Genomic DNA, 17666 nt, shown 5'->3' on the forward strand with positions numbered 1-17666 from the left:
GCGCCCGGCGCGAGGGATCGATGACTCGGCCGGTGAGCACGGCCACCTGGGTGGGGGCAGCGGAGCGCCGATGACATAGATGGGCTAGGAGGGGAACGCCAGTGTTCGGCGCGGTTTGGGCGGCTACGCGGGATTGGCCGGAGCGGCGGCTCTCGCGCTCGGCTCGCCGACCGCCATTTCACATCCAGCAGAGGAGGCGGGGGCAATGGCGAAGAGGGCTTTTCACAAGGTAAGAAAACCCGCCCGTGGGAGGAGGAAGGCAAGGTGCAGATCTCGTGCCGCTGCGGCCTCGCGGGACGGAGGGCGGGCAGCGGAGTGGGCGGGGCCGGGCGCGGCGGGCCCGTCTCAGGTAACGTCGCGGCTCCCGCGCGTGGCCGGGGGCGGGGGGAGGGACGCGCGCGCGCGCGCCCGCGCGAGCTACGGCCTATAAAAGGGCCGCCCAGGCGCTTCCTCGAACGTGCCGCCCGGGCAGCCGCGGCCCCGCCTTCGCAGCTTTGCTGCAGTGTCGGCGCCGGGCCCGTTAATGAGATTTATTCACGTTCGGTTCTGCTCAGCTTTGCCAGGGTTGGCAAATGCGATGCATAGGGATTTCCAACCTCAGTGTTTTCCCTCGCCCTCTTCTTTCCTTGGATTCTGCCACGGCCCCCCCAGGCTGCGTTGCGGGCGCGCGCGTGTACACGTGAGAGCTCGTCAGCTCCTGGTGACCTCCCTTCTTCCCGACCTTCCCCCAACCGGCTGAGGGATTAAGAGCCTTGCAGAAAAATTGTTGGCCAAAGGAGAAGGCCGGTGAAAGACACTGCATTAGCTGGGGACTCCCGGGGTTGCTCATTAGTATGGTTTGCGCGGTTTATACCCGAAGGCCAATTGGGGAGCGGGGGCGGGGGGAGTGGTGATTAAGGACCGTTAGAAAGAAAGAAAAACAGCAGCTCTAACCGAGCCAAGACAAAAGTGAAGAGGAGCTGTAATGGAATGAAGACAGGCACCGATGGGGCAGAGTTGGCCATTGGAACGGATGGGTTTTGTGTGACCCGAGCACTGGTCGTGGGCATGACCTTGGACGTAGGTTTTAGTCCCTTCTGGCCTCAGTTTTCTCATGCCTAAAATGAGAGAGTTTGTCTTTAAAACAAAACAAAAAACAGCCTTCGAATTTCTTCTTAAAAAGCTTCTAAGCAATACAAGGCAGAAACTATGGTCGTTTTCAAGCTACACGAATTAGAGAGCATATTTTCTCATTTAATGTTATTTATACAGGGGCGGGGGGTTAATGTTTGGTGGGTTATATATTTGAAGTACTTTGATAGGTCCTCATTTGAAATCTGGTGGGTCTTCACATAGGAAAGCGAAAATCCTCAAAGGAACAGGTTACTGAGAATAAGCTGTCTTAAGTGCCACGATATATAAATGCTAATAAGAGTTTATCCTCCAAGGAATTTGAAACTGATTATCACAGTAAATTAGCTTGCACTTTTCAACCTCAAAGCATAATTTCGAACATGCAGAATTCACTCCAACTCAAAACAACCTTACAGAACAGAGTCGAACTGCTCCTGTGCGGTTCTGAGGCTGTAATTATGGGAGCAGGAAGTCTTACCTTTCTCCTGTAGTTTTGAACTGCTGACCTTGCTGTTAGCAACCAAGTGTGTGATCCACTAGGCACCAAGGCTTCTTGATTAAAGTTCGTAATATTTCTAATGATATACAGGAAATTACTTGATAATATTTTTAAACGTGCCCTTTAATTGATTAGAAGCTAAAGAAGACTGTGGAAATGATTTACAAATAAGATAATGCCCAAATGCATTATTTTCCATAAAATAAAATATATACCTGGTGCAAACTGGTGTCAGGTGCATTATACTTGTATTCTTAAAGTGTTTTATAATGCAAGAGTGTTCTTAAATTTTAACTTTTGACTTATTTGGGGTCACAGTTTGGGGATTGAGGCTGAAAATCTGACAATAGCCCACCCTATAATTCTTAAGCTTTATAAAATTTGAAAAAGCAAACACCGTACCATGAGGAGTCTTGATGGCACTGGGTTAAGTATCAGGTTTCTTACTAGAGGTCATCTGTTCAAACCTATCAACTGCTCCCATAAGGATTTATAGTCTGGAAACAATGTAGGGTCACTATTAATTGGAATCAACTCAATGGCAGTGGATAATATAATCAAGGGCATCCAGATTTTTTAAATTATCCTATAGACATAAATCATTTTATCTCACTTGGCTTTATTGTGGGTTGTAGGTATGACATTTTTACAAATTTAAGGTTTATGGCAACCCTGGGGTCTCGTAAGTCTCCCGTTGCCAGTTTTCAAACAGCATGTGCTCACTTTGTCACACAAATGTTGGTACTTCTTAGAATAGCTCAAACTTTTTCATGATGCTGTTGTACTAAATTTACTAGGCTATTGTGTGCGGTAATTACATAATCTGTTGTCAGTTTGAGACTTAACTGAAGGGGTGGAGCTTAGCCTGTCAGTCAGGTCGCAGCTTGATGACCTCATTTGGAGGCACTAAGGAGATAAATAGCTCCCTGGAGACTGGACACCAGCTCATTCCCTGAGAGACATTCCTGTTGAGAGGACCCATGGAGCTACGCTAAGAACCCTGGAGCTGAAGGAACCTTGTGGAGATCCCTGCCAGCGCTGAGATGCTTCCACTGCCACTGGATCCGCAAGACCCTCCACCCCCTGGCCTGTGATCTTCCTGCATTCGGAGTCATTGCATGTGTTGTGTGAGTCTGAAGAAGCCTTTATAGGTTGGTATTGGACATATGGGCTAATGTCGGACTTAAGGGCTTGATCTTGACTGGGCTGGCATATTTTCTCAATATTCAATTGCTCTTGTATATAAAGCTCTTTATATACATATTAGTGTCTATGAATTTGTTTCTCAAGTCTACCCAGACCAGCACAACTGTAAACATAACTTTTATATGCTGGGAAACAAAAAAATCTAGTTCAATCCACTTTGTTTCAACATTCTCGTTATTGTGGTAGACATGCCAATATTTCTTAATTCAGAGAAAGGGAAATACATCAAAGTAACATTACCTATTTCTAAAAGAGGTTGCCTTACTTGGTGTCTATTGAATTACCATTATTTACTTTGACAATTGTAAAGGCAGTTGCTTTTATGATTCATATCTTCTAGAACTCCCAAATAAAGAACCTTCACTCTTGAGAAAAACATTTGTAAGTTGCAATTAGGATGTTGTGTACATTGCATGACATTTAAGTTGATTCTCAAATTGTAGACCTGATGGTTCACAATTGTGTTTTATAAAAATACTCTTCATGAAATAAAAACACGAGAATTTTGAGTAATATAATTAAGATTTTAAATCATCATTAATTAGATAAATGAGTTTAAACAAGTCACTTAATTTTTTTGTTGATATGTTCCTCATCTTGATGTAAGGCTGAAATGAGATAAGGTATGTGAAAGTTTTAGCAGTCACCTGTGGACACTTAGTCTAACTTTGAATGACTTGGAATTATCTTGCCTGCATACCATATAAGGAATGCCAAAATTGAACTCTTAAGAATCTATACTCAGTGGAGTTGAGCGACTGAAGGGGCTTCAAAAAGTTCATGGAAAAAATGTTATCTTTTAATTTCATTTTTTGTCACAAACTTCTGAAGCCCCTTATACTATTTGTCAGGTGATTTAAGATATGGTGGAAAACAAGATAGACATGGTCTCCTTGTGGAGTTTATTGGCCTAGTATCATAGAAATATATTTTAGTGATGTCAGTTAATATTTATTTTCTTCTTTCTGATCTATAAAATGAAAGACCCACTGCCTTTGAGTGACCCTACATAGGGTTTCTAAATCCAGGGCTTTAAATCGTTTTGGGAACAGATAGCCTCATTTTTCTCCTGAGGAGAAGCTAGTGTGTTTGAACCACCAAGCCCATAGTTAACAGTCCAGCACTTCCCCAAAAGTGCCACCAGTGCTCCTCTTATTGACCTGTGTATATCACTTAGTAAAAATCCTGCCCAGCCTTCTGTCAATGCTATTAAATGTTTACTCACTTCCTGACATCCACCCGTTAACAATTTGTCATCTAAGACACAAGACAATAGCTGCCATAATTTTGTGGCAAATGCTCTTAAGGTGGCTGGCTCATTCAACACTCAGCCAGCTGCCTTCTAGCTTGCTAATATGTACTTTAGAAGATGGAAAATTAAAAATCTACAGTAGCCAGACTCTCTTGCACCTAGTGCTGGCAGAAGGCCAGTGAGTGGTATGTGGGTGAATATTTTAGCAATAGGGACTGGGGAGGATCGTAAGAGTAGCATCAGCCTATTTTCACAGTATAAACAGTCCTAAGCTACCAAAGTGGCTTCAATGAAGAGTTAGTTGGGAAAAGATACTAACCATCAGGATCCAGTTTGGGCCCATCCTAGCACCTGACCTAGTTCCCAGCAAGCATATGCACCCATTCAAGACTTAGATGTGAAAGGGAGCAACATAATGCTTCAGCTTTATTCAGTGAGATGGGATCTTCTGGCAAATGGGAGTATCTGGTTCTGAGCAGTGGGGGCAGAGCACTGGCATCTGCTGTTGGAGTCATGGGTGCTGATGGCAGGTGGTGCTGGAATGGGTTTCTGCTAGAACAGCCCTATGATGATGTGTTCTCGGTTCGGTCTGCTCCCAACTATCCTGGATGATGTTTTTACCCAAGCCTGCTTCTCTGCTTGCCTCTCAGAGATTGGCAAGCTAAATAGTATTTTAAAATATTTTTCTGCTTAAACTAGCTCAGTCAAGGCCAGCTACATCACTTGTGAGATCCAGTGCAAAATGAAAATGTGGAGTCCTTTGTCCCAAAAGCAGGGAAAAGAACATTGTACATTCTGAATAACAAAGAAAACTTTTCTATATAATTCTTCTGCTATCTCTCTTTGGACTTGCCATGATTTTTAAATTTTTTGCTTCTCAATATCATTCTGAGTAATGGAAAATTAAAATTTTAAATTGTTAGAATGAATTTTACTGTGCACTCATAAATTGTGCAGTGCCATCTTGGAATGCAAATATAAGAGCATTTAACTTTTATGGGGAATCTCCAAAATTACAAAGTCAGCTTTGTATTTATATTTTGTAGCTGGTACATGCATATGTATTTCCTGCTTACCAGAACAGTGTAAACACGGCGCAACGCTAACTCAACTGTTTTTATTTTCCTTCTTGATACGCACACTTTCTGCTACCATTCTCTCTCCTGCTTACTGATCAGGAAGGAAGGAGGAAAAGGAAAGGGAACTGTAGGTTGCCCTATTTTTGCTTTCTACTTATGTCATCATTTTCAACATAAATAGTTGGCTGGTTACTAGAGAAGTAACACATAGTGAGAGAGGCTGTGACATTGTTCTTTGGTCTTTTGTCTTTCTTTAGAAGGCCTTCTTTCTGTGTTGAAAGTCAGTTCCAGTTCCAAAGGAAAGTATGGCCTCTGGGGACTGTTAGTGCCTCCACTTATTCAGTCTTAGATCTAGCAAGCTTACTTTGTACAGGTTTGTGACTTATTAAATCCCCATGTATCACTAGTCTGTACTCATGAGGCTTAAGAAGCTCATGAAATCTGTAAGCACATGAGGTGGCAAGAGAGAGAGTGGATACACACATAGCGCGTACCTCCTCTGCTCATGTGCGTGCTTCCTTGTTCTACTAGACTGGACTTAGAAAATCAGAAATCCAATCATAAAACAAGATGTTCAAGGCAATGACTCAAAGAGCAAACACCGCCATCAAGTTGACGCAAGCTCATAGTAATCCTCAAGGACATGGTAGAATGGTCCCTGTGAGCTTCTGAGACTCTTGACAGGAGTAGAAAGTCTTGTCTTTTTCTTGCAGAACACCAGTGGATTCAAGCTGCTGACTTCATAGTTAGCAGCCCACCAAGGAAACCCCTCCGCCAGCCGCCAGGACTCCTTAAGGCAATGACTACAGAGCATTAGCCCAAGCACAGAACCGGCTTTGACTTCATACACAAAATGATAATGAAGTGCCCTCTGACCTCAGGGTTTCTCAAGAAGACTTTTTGCCTTCTCTGTGAAACAGTTCTCTGTGCACAACCTTGAACATTTCTGGCCCCTGGGTACTCCAAGCCACTGACAATTGGAAACGCCTCATCCATCTCTAAATACCTCCCAGAATGGGGAGTGCTCTCCACTAAACTAGGGCCATCTTCCTCTGCTGAAGGTAGGAACCAAGATCACTTTAGATACAAGAAAGGTCAGAGGCAGTTTGGGGTAGTGGTTCTTAAGAAGCAGCAAGATAGAGAATTGAGTTTCAAGTGCTTCAATATCACATACCTGGGAGAGCAGAAGTAAGGTGACTTTGGTCTACCAGTTTATTGGCACTTGGCAGCTAATGTTCATACATCATCTCATTTACTGCTGCAACTGTGAGTAGCTTAGTATTTGAGTAGCTTTATTTTATGCATATGTTTTGCACATTTAATTAAATACAGGTGCTAAAACAAACATTAAGGGGAATTTAGAGGTGATTAGTGAGCTTTAAGGAGTCTTGGGTAGCTAAAACTGTTAGGTGCTCAACTATTAGCCAAAAGGTGACTTCTCAAACCAGCTAGCTGCATCTTGGAGGACGGGCCTGGCTGGCAGCTTTTGAAAGGCTACAGTCTTGAAACCTCTCTAGAATATTTTACTCTGCACAGGGAGGCTTGCCGTGGGTTGGGCTTAATTTGTTGGCAGCTAATAGCAGCAGCAGCCCTGGGTTTTACATACTAATAATATAATGTAAACAAAGAGTAGTGGACTCTAGTTAGAAGATAGTTTCTGGTGGTTAGGAAATAGAGCAAAGAAGCCGAGAAAAGCATCTTTCTATTCATTATCTTCATCACCTGGCTCAAGGGAGAGAAAAGCCTTGAGAAACCAAGGACGTTGCTGTCATAAGCTATGGTACTATGATTATGTTGGATTTTGTGAATTTAGTTTGGGTTGGTTTATTTTTTAAGCTTTGCTCTTGATTTAAGACTATTTAATATCATAGCATGTTAGAAGAAAAAAAGACATTGCAGGGCATTTCATCTTCTATATGCTATTAAATCTATATAGGGATAAAAAGCTCTGGTTCTGCAGCTCTGGCCCCGCCTTTGCTAACTGTGAGCCTCAGTTTTTCTTTGTGAAAATGGGTTGATAGTGTACAGACGTTAGATTCTGAGTCATTCACCAAAAGCAACTCATTAAAAAGTAATTTTAAAATTTAATACTTTTTAAATATTTTCAAGATACGTTTCTCCAAAACAAGTTTTTGCTAAATTTAGCTTAAGGAGTTTTTGACAAATTATCTTTTAACAGATTTAACTATTTTCCATACATATCAGGGGTATTCAGGAAGAAAGACAAGTCATTCTACTCTCGTAAGAAACTCAACAGGGGCAGTTCTACACTGTCCTGTAGGGTTGCTATGAGCTGCCATTCACTCAATGGCAGTGAGGGTGTTGGAAGTATTAAATGAGATATTGCAAGAATAGTGCTTATAGCCACACACTCCATAAGCCTTAACTATAATATCCAAGATTCTGACTTCAAGTTCTGCCCATTCCATTTCCTTAATCTTCCCTATGTCCTTCTGCGGCCCTGCAATAGGTAAACTATTGCAATAGTCACTTGATTGGCCTCTCAACCTCTTGGCTTATTTCCCCCCAATATTATCTCCGTTCTACTGCAAGAGTGATCTGTCTGCCACATCAATTTTAAATTGTCATCTACAGTATAAACAATTTTCATGGCATATACACCTCATGATTTGGTCTAGATATTCAGCTTCATCTCTTAGTTGTTCTACCCATTTTACTTTCTGGCACTACTGAACGTTCTCAAACATGCCATTCTTGTTGGAAAAGCATTAGATCTTTTTATGCTTGCCTTTCTAATTAGAATACCTCCTTCTTGCAAATTCACACTCATCTTTCCAGTTTTAATCAAAATATCACATCACTATAGAGGTGTCCCTGATTTTCACAAGCAGATTTAGATGTTCTTCTTAGTCTCTCACTGCACTTGGGACATGCTTTGTCATAACTCATGTTAAGTTGCTGGAGACTTAGGAAGGGGCCATATCTTTTTATTTTTTTATGTCCTAGTTCTTACTGGGATAGTGTTTACATATTGGACTGCTAACTGGAAGGTCAGCAGTTTGAAACCACCAGCTGCCTCGTGGTAGAAGCACAGGGTTTCTTTGTACGCCCATAAAGACTGACAGTCTCAGAAACTCAGAGGAGGTTCTACCCTGTACTATATGGTCACTAGGAGTCGGCATCAACTTGATGACAGAGAGTTTGATTTTTTTGGAGTTCCAAGTACTAAAACAAACTTGTTGTCATTGATATGATTCTAACTCATATTGATCCTATAGGACAGAGTATAGGGTTCATAAGGCCATCATCTTTATAGAAGCAGACTACCACATCATTCTGTAGAATATTGACTGGTGGTTCCAACCTCCACCCTTTCAGCTAGCAGCCAGTATTTAACCACTACACCACCAGTAAAGTGCCTAGATTATAGTAATTACCCAAAAAAAACATTTCCATTAAGTCTATTCCAACTCATAGTGATACTATAGAACAGAATAGAACCGCCCCATAGGGTAGTTTCCAAGGCTATCTATCTTCCTGGGAGCAAACTGTCTCCTCTTTCTCAAATGGCATAGCTGGTACGCTTGAGCTACTGAACTTTTCATTAACAGTTGAGTACTTAATGATTTTTTTTTAACATTTTATTAGGGGCTCATACAACTGTTATCCCAATCCATACACACATCAATTGTGTAAAGCACATTTGTACATCGTTTCTCAAAACATTTTCTCTCCATTGAAACCCCCGACATTAGGTCCTCATTTTTCCCCTCCCTCCCTGCTCCCCCCTCCCGCATGAGTACTTAATGATTATACCGTGGAGGATTCCTTTTAGAATATATATCTAATGCCTTAAATATTAAAAAAAAAATCACTGCCATGCTAATTCATGGAAAGCCAATAGGGCAGAGTAGAACTGCCCCTGTAAGTTTCCGAGATTATAACTCTATGGGAATAGAAAGCCTGTCTTTCTCCTGAGGAGCGTGATGTGGTTTTGAACTGCTGACCTTGTGGTTATCAGCCCAAGGCATAACTAATTTGCCACCAGGGAAACCACATCAGGAATATAAATCCTCAATATTAATTAAAAAATTAAAAGATCTATGTAGAACCCTCTTCACTACTTTCCTTTCCTGCATTATGCACATTGGAAGCCAAGTCCCAGTGAAGGAAAGCCATTAATTTAGCAAGAAGCCATGTCTCCTAAAACAAAGTAATAGATCTGCATCTATTTTCTGGATCTACTACTAACACCAGGTTCAGTACTTTGGCCTCCTTATTATAAAGGATCTTCTGATTAGCATCTGTATTTTACTCAGTTCCATCTAGGAAGCAACCTATCTTGTCATGGCTTTCCCATTCTTCCTTAAGCTAGAGAGCGAGGCAAAGGGCAGGGTGTTTATTTATTTTTAAGAGCAAGATTCATATTTTCTTTCTCATTCAATTATTTGGCTGTTTTTGTTTGTAGTAAATTCAATATAATTCAAAGTAAACTATTATTTGATTGTATTTTCTTTATTTTATCTCCATAGAACTCAGTCTTTCTTACTGCTATGGAATTAGGCCAAGTGTTTGATGCATCTATTCCAGTAGTCTTCAACCAGAAGCATTTTCTCCCCTGGGAATATTTAGCAAACCATCTTGAGGCATTTTGATGATCATATTTGAGACAGTGCTACTACTATCTAGTGGGTGGAATTTGCCTCCCTCTACAACTGTGTAAGCCCCATGCTTGATAGAAAACTCTGTACATACGTATATAAACTTTACTGGGTCTGCTTCTCCAGCAAACCCAGCCTAAGACAAAGATCTTTCATCTGTTATATTTGTAACCCAGTAATCTCTTCAGTTACGGACAGAAAAAAACATTTAAAACAATTTTTCTACTTCGATAAATTATAAGTAATAGTCTAAAGGGAGAGACTGATGAGCTTGGACATTAAAGATGATGTATGAGGAACAAAAAAATAAAAGATGCTTTCAAAATAGAATAATATTAGAACTGATCCCTTCGTTCTCCAGGACCCTTATTTAAATTAAGTTTCCAGAACTGACATTGAAGCGTTGCAGATGGATTATGAATAAACAGAAAGAGACCAAACACACAGAAAGTAAGGCTAGATTATGTTCCCAATTTAAATAGCCAAGATACAAAACCTCAGAAGTAAAGTGCCTTTATGAAATAACCTATCTCAGCCTAGTTTTCCCAGGCCCCAGAGTTCCTTTTATATTAACAGCTTAAATCGCATTCCAGGAAAACTTGCACTAATCATCTTTGTTACTAACATCTTAGGTTTTGTTTCTGATCCTTATTCCAGAGCCAGGAAAGTCTATTGAGTCTCCTACGTGTAGATGCAAATTGACCCTCATATCTCCTTTTTTCAATAAAGTATAGTTCTTCAATTTTAAAAGCTTTAAATAGCTAGTATAGAAAAAAAACATTAGAGTCTATGGAACACTCAATTTTACCTGGAGACAATCAAGAGTAATATTTCCATCCTTTTTTTTAATTTGCATTAGAACTGAAGCATTTCCCAAGCAATTTAAATTCTCCGTATACGTAATAGCTGCAGAATCTGCTGTTTATGGCTGTGCAGTTGCTCACTCACTCACTGCCATCGAGTCAATTCTGACTCATGGTGTTCCTACAGGACAAAGTGGAACTGCACCTGTGGGTTTCCAAGACTGTAACTCTTTACTGGAGTAGAAAGTTTCATCTTTTTCCTGCAGAACAGCGGGTGGTTTTGAGCTACTGACCTTGGGGTTAACAGCCCAATGTGTAATCCATTACACTACCAGGCCCCTGTGACAATGCCACAGTTTACTTAAATATTATTTCAATGTTGACCAACAACAGAATGCTTACATTTTTACACTATTATAAATATCACACAGCATTTTTAGTCTGGAAACTGATCTGATATCATTTACACTTTGGACTAGATAACAACAATAGCATTATTCGTCTATCAGATGTAAAACCCTAAAAGCGCATTCTGTAGATTATTAATCTTTTGTATATTCCAGAAACTACCATGGATAGATCTGACCACAGTTCTTGCCTCTAGAAAAACCTGACCAGACCCTTTTCTGTTCTAAAGGTCTCAGAGTTGGGGGCTGTCCTTTGTTAATACATGCACAAAATAAAAATATTGTCAACTCTTTTTACAGCTGAGGTTTCATAGATTACAATAACACCAGGCTCAATTGTGATCTCTTAGTTTTTATATTAAATTTGTATTTTGCTACTTAATTCTATAATTTCTGAATTGTCATTTTAACTTTGTTCATTTCTTATTGTTATCTGCAGTATAACATTTTATAAATGTTCTGTGTGGGTGATTAAAAAATAAGATTTGACTCTGAGGTCCAAAGTATTATCTAATTGACTAGTAAATTGTAGAATTTTTTTTAACATTACCTACTTGTCCAGTCTATTCCAACTCAGAGCACTCTGTTGGACGGGGTAGAATATTCCGGTAGGGCTTCCATTGCTGTACTCTATATGGAAGTAGACAGCCATATCGTTCTCCCATACAGTGGTATGTTCATAGCACGTAGTTAGCAACTAAGCACTTTAATCACTGAGTCTTCAGGGCTCCTTTTCTTAATATTAAGGATCAAATGAATATTTGACATTTCCTTTTCTTCTTGTACCGTACCATACATAAAACTGGTATTGCAGAAGTAATTTTCCCTCGCTCACACAAAGTGTGTCTATGTAGCCACTTCTGTATGACTTAAGGCCAGGAGTGGAAAGCCTCTTTTCTTCCAAGGGTCATTGGGATATTTATAACATCATCAGTCATACAAAACGATCAACTTAAAAATCAGCCTGCTGTATTTGGTCACACATTTAATTAATTCACCCCTAATCTGATGGCTGCAACCACTTCTCTTTGGTGAGTCCTGTGATGTTAGCTGGTATTGATGATTTCTGTGATCTGACGTTCCCTACTTCTGACTCAGGCAAACAAAACATGTAGCTTCCTAAAGCTGTTGCGATCTCTGAAGCCATCCCTGACAGTAAGTTTTAGCTTGTTGAAGGTGAAGATTCTTTGTGTAAAGGTCAGCCTGTCAGGAAACGGCATGCCACCCTGTTCTCTAAGATTATAACAAACATAATGTGTGTCTTTACACTAAGTAAATAAAATTGTGGGAAGCTGTATCCAGTGAACTCACCAGATGTTCTTACACCAGAAATGGGGCAATCGAATGGTAATTTACTTTAAAATGTGTTATCGCAAATTTAAGGAGTGGGAAGCTGAGATTTTTCTTCAGGTAATTAGCAGGTAAATCATTTTCCATTTGACTTTAGCAGAGGTGACCTAGCTTTAGGATGAAAATGTAAATCCAAGGTTCTTGCTAAGTCCAAAATGTAGAACAAAGATTAGTCTTAGGAGTGAGAGGAAATATTACCCAATTTTCTTAAGCAGCCGCTTGCCATTTAGGTGAACTGTTTTCAGACTGAAAGTTCATAGACAAGGGAAAGAGATCCTCATTCTAAAAAGATTTGCCCTTCAGACCCGTTGCCATATTATTGTCAATCTTGATTCATGGCAACCCCAAAGTATTTCCAAGTAGAACTGTGCTCCATAGGTTTTACAATGGCTGCAATCTTATGGGAATAGACCAGACCTTTCTTCTGCTGCGCTGTTGGTTGGTTTCATACTGCCAAGCTTTTGGTTAGCAGTACAAACAGTTTATGCTATTCAGGACTATTTGTTTCCCAGTACTCAGCATGTCCAAATGCTTTCAAGATTTCATTTATTAAAGACTTTGAAACACAGCTGACAGTCTTCCTTTCTACTTTAACTCCTGATTTCATCACACAGTAGCTATAATCCCTTGTGATAGTTACATAATTTCATGTCAACTTAGTAAATAAGTGTAGAGATGGAGTCTTGCCTGTCAGAATGAGACCTTCTTGTGAGTGTGGTCTTCTCATGAGGATTCTGGGAACATCTCTCTTTCCCCTTGGAGGTGGGCAACACACTCTCTCTTATGCTTCACCTTGTTGAGGAGCCACACTTGGAGAGCTGGAGGAGCCACGTCAAGACCCGTGCCAGCACTGAGATGTTTCCACTGCAATTGGATCCAAAGACTTGGTACCCACCGGACTGTGATCTTCCTCCATGCTGCATCATTGCATGTGACTGTGTGAGTGTGAAGTCCAACACTTATGGACTAGTGTTGCACTTGTGGGCAACTATCGGACTTAGGGACTTGATCTGGACTGGGCTGGGATGTTTTCTCAATATGCAAGTGCTCTTTGATATAAAGCTCTCTCTTACACATATACAAGTGTCTCGGTTTGCTTCTCCAGTCAATCTGGACTAATAGACCACTCCAGCACCAGACTCACTGCAATCTATGGCCACACCCTGGATCTAACATGTGCTCAGTCAGTGGAATGCAGTGAATTATGTAATCATGCTTGTCTGGCTATGGCTTTTGTAATTCCCATCAAATGACCTTTTCCTGATAGGTCTGGGTAAGGACATGGGGGAAGCTACTGTTTGGATTATATGATTCAGCTGTGAGGTTAATTGTGCGTGCCATCCTGCTGGGTATAAAGTGAGCCCACTGAGAAGCAGGTAAGGGAAATCTTACTACCAGCAAGAGAAAAATGCCAGAATTGGAGCACATCCTTTGGAACCTGAAATTCCTGTGCATTGAACCTTCTTGATCCAGGAGGCAGCTTTGACATCACAGGAGGGACAGAGGAGCAGCAACAGCAAAACCAGGAGCCAGAGCATGAGACAGATAGGTAGACTTCCCACCCCCCAGGGCAAGGAAAGCCGAGTGGTTAGGGGCAGGAGGCTGGCTTGTGGAGTAGGGTACCTCTGAGCACTTATTTGGGCAAGGTGGGTTTGCTTACCCATGGAGTTGGGGTTGAATGCCTTCTGGTTGAGGTGTAGAACAGAGTGGCATGTCTTTTGGGCGTTTATTGGCAACTGTAAAAGAACTTTGTAACATTGCCTGAGCAGGGCAAAAACCAGACCAAGTGGCTGAGGGCCAGAGAGGCCTGACAGTGAGCATAGCAGAGAAAGGACTGTTCTGACTAAACAGTTGTATCCTCAGCATTTCTCACTTGAATTTTAACCTGTTAACTTCCCTAATAAACCTCATAATTGTTAGCATATCCAATTTTGTGAATTCTGTGGCCATTGCAATGAATGATAGAACATAGCTGAAAAGTAGTGTGCTGTGGGAAGCAACAGTTGGTGTCTAAATGGGTAAGGAAGTTGAAGGGTGGAGAGTGTCTGACCTTAGTTTTAGCCTTGGGCAGCTGATGCTAATGTTGGTGATTTTCCTTCCCTTGGGGTCAGACTCTGAGATAGTTAAAGTTTATTGTGCCAACCTGGCTGATAAACACATGTGGGGTTAATTGAAGGGCAGAGAGATAAATGGTCCGCTGAGCCTCACCTTTCTAGTTCTCAGTCTCTTGCTTTCTGATGGTCGGACCAGGGTGCAGCCGCCTTAGCAGTTCCCTGCTTCAGCTGGCTAGGCTGACTTCCTGCAAGACACCCCCAAGGAGAAGCCGCATGGACCTACGCTGATGCAGCCCTGGATGCTGGGGCAGCCATGTGGAGACCCCAGCCAGCGCTGAGATGCTTACACATTCACTGATTCAGCTTTCCTCCTGCAGTCGTTGTCATTGTATGTGTTTCGTGAGATGGAGGAGGACTCTGTGGATTGGTGTCGGACATATGGGTTAATGTTGGACTTCTGGGCTTGGGCAGCACTGGGTTGGGATGTTTTCTTAATGTGCACTTAACCTTTATATAATATAAAACTCTCTCTTATACATGAGTTTCTGTGGATTTGTTTCTCTAAAGTACCCAGACTAACACAGACTCTATCCCCATGTCACATTCTTCTTTATAGTCAGTTTCAGCTCTTCTTAGTGCAAACATCTCAGTCAAGAACTTTCAATCCAGTCCAATTTCTCCCAGTGCACCATGCTCCATTTCCTGACATCTTTTTTCATTAGCCTTTAGCTGCTCATTGTGTACTGATTCTCTAACTTGGAACCTTCAGTCTTTCGACTTTTTTTCCCTTCCCTATCAGTCTCTTGTGTAGTCACTTCCTCTCATCTCCTACTCCATTGTACACTATTCATTTGCCAGTAACTACAACTGCCTTTGCTCTCTTGTCCTACGGTCGCGCACACCAGCTCCAACTGAGTGCCTACACCAAGATTGCTGAATGCACCCCTGTGTAGACAAGCATCTAACTCTATAAACTTAGGTTTCCCAGCTTTGACTATATATTTCTATCCATACTGTTGAGAGGAAATGTTAAACTTTATAATCTACACATAGTTAAAAATCACCAGCCACTCTGCGTGAAAAAGACAGAGCTTTCTACCCCCATAAAAAATGAAAGCTTTGGACACTCACAGGGTACTTCTATCCTTACCTATAGGATCACTATGAATTGATACCAACTTGAAGGCAGTGAGTTTTTTGAGTCTTTACAATGGACAGTGTGTTAGACAGGGTTCTCTAGAGAGATAAAACCAAATTGCTGATAATTTAATATATTTATTTATAAAGCTAATTAGATATATAACAAGAAATGAACTGTTAAATCATATACAGATAAATATATAATACAAGAAATAAACAGTTAAATTATAAAGCACTACAAATGGCTCAGTGCAACTCACTCCCGTGAGAGAGAGTTGTGAGAGACTAGCAGTCCTTCAAGTCTAGTCTGCTGCCAGATCTTCCTCTATTTATAGAGTTAGGCTATGTCAGCACAGCAGCCAATCACAAAGCAGGTCACCAACTGCCAGCCAGGTCACCAACTGCCAGTCCCCAGCTCCAGAGTTGTCTTAAAGGGACCTCAACTTACAGCGACACAGTCCACAGGCTAGGCGTCCCACAGGTAGTGTAGCCTTTAAATTGAGACACAGAACAAGCAAGGCAGCCACACACTGGTCCAATGATCAAAGAGCGAGAGACAAGAAAGACGAGGCTCACCAAGCCATTTATCTCTCCACCCTTCAGTTAATCCCACTTGTGTATATCGGCCAGGCTGGCACAATAAACTATCTCAGACAGCCATGGTGATGTAGTGCATTAAGCATTTGTGTGCAAACTTCAAGATCCGCAGTTTGAAACCGCCAACTAATTGCTCCTTGGGGAAAAAAGATGAGTCTGCCCGCTCCCATAAAAAGTTAGTCTGGGACACCCACAGGAGCAGTTCTACCCTGTCATACAGGATTGCTGTGATTCAAAATTCAGTCAGTGGCAGTGGGTGATGCAAAGCACAGTGTTATAAATTCTCTTTTATGAACCCAGAATTATTAATAGGTTGAATCATTTTGATCATTATCTTCTCTCTGCCTCTAACTGTTGTGCTTAATTTCTAATTTTACTTTTTCAGTTTGGAGCCTAGTGCATTCAATAAGATACATCTCTTAACTTTTAAAATTAATATTTGGTCATTCAAAAATCATGTTGTATAGGGTGAAGTGATGACTGAAGAAGCATCACTTGTAGAAAGTTACTCTTTTTAAAAGGAGCTTTTGTTAATTCCAGTAATCTCTTCCAGGCCTTCCTTTCTCAGAGCTGGTGGTGCTGTCAGGTAAGCATTGGAGTGCTAACCGCTAGCAAGACAGTGCCAGCCACTCCGAGGGAGGAAGGGGGGACGATCTGCTCCCACAAGTGTCTGCTGTCTCAGAAATCTTATACGGTCTTTAAGGGTTGGAATTGACTCAGTGGCAGTGGATTTCGCTTTTGCTAAGGTTTCTTAGACCTGCTAAGTCAGAATGTCATTGGGCAATTCTGTTACTGTCTTTACTGTCAAGAACCACGGAAATCATTCAAGTCTTTAATGAGGAACTGGAGACTTAGATGAAGTGACTTGCCCAAGGGATGAGTGGATCAAAGTCTCTTAGCTCCTTGATAAGCAATCTTCCTATTCATCTGTGTCAGTGGTTCTCAACCTTCCTAATGCCACAGCCCCTTTAGTACTGTTCCTCATATGATGACCCCCATCCATAAAACAATTTTCATTGCTGCTTCATAACTGTCATTTTGCTACTGTTATGAATCAGAAGACCTCTGTGAAAGGGTCGTTCGACCCCCAGAGGGGTCACGACCCACAGGTTGAGAACTGCTGTTCTATGTTGCCTGCCAAATATTTTCACTTTTAAAGAAACTAATGCAGGAGTTTATCCGTCATCAGTAAAATCAGGGAAAATAATAGAGGTCTTAAATCTGTACTTTATTTAGCATTTCACATAATTCAAGATAACAAAATTTATTTTACACTCCATACCAAGGGCTACTGCAGATTTACAATAGGATTTAAAGTTAGTTTTGTGGTATTTTTCATGTAGACATTAGTCTTTGCCACAACACTCGCTGCTAAGTAGTACTAGGAAACACTGCTCAGCTGTGGCTCAGTGCTCAACCATACTGCTCAGATTGACAAGAAATAAATGCTTTATTGGGCAAGATAGCTGTAGGAATTAAACTCTCTAGGATTCTGTCATAAATTATGTACTACAAATAAGATGTAGGATTTCCCCCCCCCCTTT

The 17666-nt window shown here is 41.2% G+C and overlaps 1 long non-coding RNA gene across 1 annotated transcript in view; it reads left to right on the forward strand.

The window, feature by feature from the left end:
• The first annotated feature begins 26 nt into the window (after positions 1-26).
• Positions 27-17666, forward strand: part of LOC123522172 — a 22962-nt gene continuing 5322 nt past the window's right edge. The window contains exon 1 of the long non-coding RNA XR_006680458.1: positions 27-229. This is a non-coding gene — a long non-coding RNA (uncharacterized LOC123522172). The remainder of the gene's footprint in view (positions 230-17666) is intronic.

This window comes from Echinops telfairi, unplaced genomic scaffold (genome assembly GCF_000313985.2).
Source record: "Echinops telfairi isolate 266 unplaced genomic scaffold, ASM31398v2 ScPeMD7_3533;HRSCAF=4204_0, whole genome shotgun sequence".
NCBI lineage: Eukaryota > Metazoa > Chordata > Mammalia > Afrosoricida > Tenrecidae > Echinops > Echinops telfairi.